Raw genomic sequence first — 5130 nt, forward strand, 5'->3', positions numbered from 1 at the left:
CTTAACAAAGATACGCTGCAAAGCCTTCCTGCAAATCATATTACTGGCATTACGAACTTTAAGAGACAAACAGATGGACAAACAAACATCATAAATTTTATATAAAAATTTGTTGTAAAGTTGCAACACTATGAATTTAATATTTTAATACCTATCTATCAATAATTCATTTTAATATTGCTTTTGTGCGAGGGCAACAAAGTCAACAAGTACCACATTGTCATTATCTAACGCAGCTTTAACATCTCATGTCTATTTAACTTTTAATCAAACTGTATTTTGCAAGGGTCTAAAGGGATAAGACATGATTATACACAAAATTAAATCTGTAGATTACAATTTTGGTTAAAACGTTTAAACACTCAACTTAATGAACCAACCAAACAAAATTCAAAAAGAGACCCCAGTTGTAGAGTCAACAAATAAGAAAACGTTATTATTAAACTTTTGGGACCAGTGTAATAAAAATCATAATGACCCCTCCCTTTCTGGTATATTTGAATTTTTGAATAAAAAATCAAGGAAGATTCTCTTATTCTAAGCAGCTTACTTTGACGGAAATACCTTGTTTATAAATTAGCTGTGCTATTTCAACACCCGACACCGAAAAGACCAAGAATAAAAGCAGGGTTCGGCAGCCGCGCCTCAGCCGCGCATAAGCCTCAGTTTTAAACCTTCTTGTGAGCAGAAAAAGAAATTTCAGAAAGAAGGATTGTCTGCTAAAGAGCAGTTTTATACATTCACCTGAATTTTATAGTAATAAAATGACGATTTCACTGAGGCTTACAAGCGGCTTACGCGCGGCTGCCGATCCCTGAATAAAAGCAAGTTTAAATAACAAATAAAATACTGTCTCGATAAGTTTAATTAATACCTGATTTAGATAATTTATTCTTTTTTATTGAACCTTGTTAAAATGTTTTTTAACTCTTTAAAAGTCCATATTAACAAAATCATTCCTGATTTACAAGTCATCCATTTTTTCATTAAGATTATCATCGTAATGAATTTAAGATTTCAGTCTTTCTGCAGTCTTTTTTTCTGCACACACACATTCATCATTCAACAAACCCGCACACATATTTTCAGAAATATACACGCAAGCACACTTTCCTTGTGCGTATAAGAAGCTTAGCTGTTAAGGAAAAACATATTGATCCTGCGATTAGCGACAGTAAAACATACTTTTACACTTATTAAAGGATAATTTTTAACACAAAAATTTGCCGGTTGAAATAGAATTCAATGGAATTCAATCCCTTGCCTTGATATACAATGTACGTGTTGTTATATATTCAATTAACAGAACGAATCTCACTTTTTTCTCTTTACCCAACTTTTTACACTATCAACTGAAAGTCCCATAAAACAAGCAATAATATGCCTATAAGTAGCACAGCAGGACTGTAAAAAGAAGACATTGGACTGTAAATTACATTGGTATACAAAGTTTTATAACCATGTTATCCTTATTGTTAAGTTATTTTAGGAAATCTTATTGATTGAATTTTTATGGTTTGGTCCCAACAATTGGTGTCTTACCTTTGAAACCTAAAACTAGATTAATAATTAAGGAATAAATATCATGAAAATTATGTTGAATGCAATTTTGAATTTAATCTCGCTAACCGGTGAACCGCTATGGTTCTCCTTTTCAATGTAGTTTTTCATATATCTTGGGAAGGATTATAAATTTTTGGGGGAGATATAGTACCCAAACCTCATCCAATTAGTCTATGGGTCCAGTAAAATCTCAGAAATGTCTAAACGGTAAGAAGTATATAATATTTAAACTTTGTAATTCGCGCATATAAATTTCGAATAAGTTTTAATTCCCCAGGGGGAGAGATAAAGATTATAACTTAATTTTTTGGTGTAGTGCAGCTACTCTATAGCCTTAGTAATGCAATTAGATGTTCGACATGTATACTTATCCCCACCCGCCCTCTCCCCTTTCCCTCAACCGTCCTAAGAGGCATCTAGGGACGTAACCGCTAGTCTCAAAATATGTTACACTTCTTTTTTTTCTTTCAAAACTGAGCAAAAGAATTGTCCTTGTTTTAAATATTTTATAAAATGCACAAGTTAAAAACTCATTTAAATTTTATGGTTGGATAAAATCTTGACAATTAGTGTATAAAAAACTTTCTTGCATATTTCCTCATGTACTAAATAACCACCAGAGGGATATACGTTAAGGGTCATTAAATATATCATTAAAAAGTCGAAAATTTGATAACAAAAATGAACGATTTTTGAATGACAATTAAAAAATAAATTTTGTTTATTTAAAGTTGATTTTCTTTGGAAGGATAAGAGAGATTGGTAGGGAAAAGCTGACAATAAAGAGGATGTGATGTGGGGCAATAATAAAACTATTACTCTCTACACAGCTTTAAACCTTTCACGTCAATTTACAAAATTTTGCTTATAAAAGTGGACTTTCATATTTATCTTAACAAGGAATACAAAATTGAACAGACCTTATGTATTACAAAGTTATTATTACATAAAAAATATATAAGTATAGGGAAAACAATAAAACAATCTATTTTCATACTTTTCAAAATTTAAATTTTCAAATTGATTATTTTGCACTAAAAAATGTGGCAATTTCAATTTTCTTCGAATACTTCTTACATCAGAATTTTTTTCAATTTCCATTAAGCTTAGAAAATTTATAGATCTAAAATCTAAAAAATAATTATATTTCATGTGCTAGCATTATAGATAAATTAATAAATAAGACTGCGAGGTGAATTATTTTATTATATTAGGCGAAAATCTGGTGAATTAATCAGAGAGAGAGGAGACATTGGGCTGTTTATTACTCTAGTCGGCTCAACAACCTTGGGGACTTTTATTAAATTTTAATTGGTTGGTTCATTGAATTGAGTGTCCAAACGTTTCAACCACCAATTGTAATCTACAGAAGAAGAAATTTGGGATGTACATCAATTCATCGACCATTGTCTTATCCTCTTAGATCCCTCTGTATTAACGAACCCATTTATGTTATTTGTAAAAAGGGGTCTTTTTTATATGAATGGGAAAATACTAAATGCCTTTTTATGCACGCCAAAATGGCAAAGAAACAAAGTTATGTAAATATAAAAAAATATATTGAATTTTTAAACCTTAGTCTTTCAATATCTAGCTTGGACAACATAAATGCAGGTTTTTTATGATAAATAGTTTTAAATTGATTTAGAAATTAAGAAACCTAAACAAAAAAAAGTCTGTTAAGAAAATTGTTTTAAAAATTTTCAAGACGAAGGAAGTTAAATAATAGTTGGTGTTTGTCTAGTTAGATTTGTATAAAAGCCAGGGATCTAAAGGGATAAGACAAAAGCCGATAAATTGATGGAAATCCCCAATGATGATACACAAAATACCCTGCTGTAGTCAAAACGTTTCGATATTCAACTTAATGAACCAACCAATGAAAATTCATTAAAAGTTATCAAAGTTGTTAAGCCAACAAAAAGGAAAACGTTATCATAAATTTTTGGGAACTTCCTCCCTTTAAACTTAAATGAAAACATTCAGCTTTTTTTCCAATATAAAAACATTATATCATTTAATATTACTTTAAATAATAATTATGAATTCAAAAACACTATTCTTGTTTTACAATACATAAGCCATTACCTTTTTATTTTAGTGAACAGATTCTTTAAAGGTCTTAGTTTTGTCAATTATTTTTATAATTTCTATGTCCTATCAAAGCTTGAAGCACTGCGCTTGGAAATAATAATATCGGCTATGACTTGACTATATGGCCCTTAATCAACTTTGAGTTTTAAATTTTTGGAGTGGACTTTTTTTTTAGTTTTGTACAATTTTGCTCAAGTAAAAAATGATCCAAATTGCATTTACGATTTAGAGTTAGGTCTACTTCATGCTCAAAAATGTATAATGAAACATTTTAATACAAAATTAATAAGGTAGGTGCTGTTTCGAGAATAAGGTCCTAAAATAATTGTTTTCTGTAAAAAAAAAACATATTATACAAGAATGATTCTTTTATATAGTTTTTTTCATATTTTGCATCGAGTTAAGTTTTTCTGTCATACAATCAACAAGAATGATTTCTAAAGTAAAAAGGGAAGATTATTTCCACAAAAAGAAAGAATTGAATAATATCTGCACCTCTGGTTGGTTAAAGGTATAACTTTATTAATCAATTCGGAAAATCTTACTTATGCAACACAATTAGTATGTTTAAAGGATATGTTGACGAAAAAAGCACTCGAAGGCCCACACTCACTGACGATGAAATAGCATACCCCATCTGTATTACACCCCCCCCCCCCCTCCAAAATAAGTCTCATCCCCCTGGCAGCCTCCCTTCTTGATTTTGATTTAAGGGGGATATTAAAAATGGTTAGGGAGTTGTCAACGTTTTGTTTGAATCCTCTATTAAAAGCTTAGATACTCTTCAATTAGGGTTGTACGTCCGTCATTTTGTAAAATTATCATAGCCAAAATGGGCGGGTATGATTGAACACCCCAGTCAAGTGCAGTTGAAATTTAGTTTAAACTGAAAACCAGGGATACTCAAAAAAAGTAAAATGACTAAACCAATTAATGAAACCACTTTAAGGCAGAACACAGTTAAGAATGTGTAGAATTTGAAAGTTTTTTTTGTGCTTTTTAGGGAAGCCCCTGTTTGTTGCTTTTGAGTTTTTCAAGTTTATAGATTAAAGCAAATCATTTGACTAAGAGTTTTAAGTTTATATTGGACTAAAGGCTGTTGCCCTTATATGTGGTATCATAGAGATGGATAGAGCGTCACTGCTTTAAATCATAGATTTGAAATGAAAAGAAATTGGGTGGGATGGAGATTAAATGGTGGTTTCTTTTGGAAGGTTTTAGTTATTATCCTAAAATAGGTTTTATAAATATGTAAAAACAGACAGACAAACACGGATCCTGTTACTTTTACATACGAATTACAAAAACCGGTTTTTGGAGGTAAGCAGAAGAATTCTTTAAAATTGAAAATTACCCATCCCTTTATCTCTGGAGAGAAAGTTCATTTGGAAAAGTTTATTTTTACTTTTTTTACATTCACTTCATTAAGAATACATTTACAATTTGCAAAACCCAGAACAAGAAGAAATTTTA

This window comes from Acartia tonsa, chromosome 14 (genome assembly GCF_053477335.1).
Source record: "Acartia tonsa isolate MP-2025a chromosome 14, ASM5347733v1, whole genome shotgun sequence".
Classification (NCBI taxonomy): Eukaryota; Metazoa; Arthropoda; class Copepoda; order Calanoida; family Acartiidae; genus Acartia; species Acartia tonsa.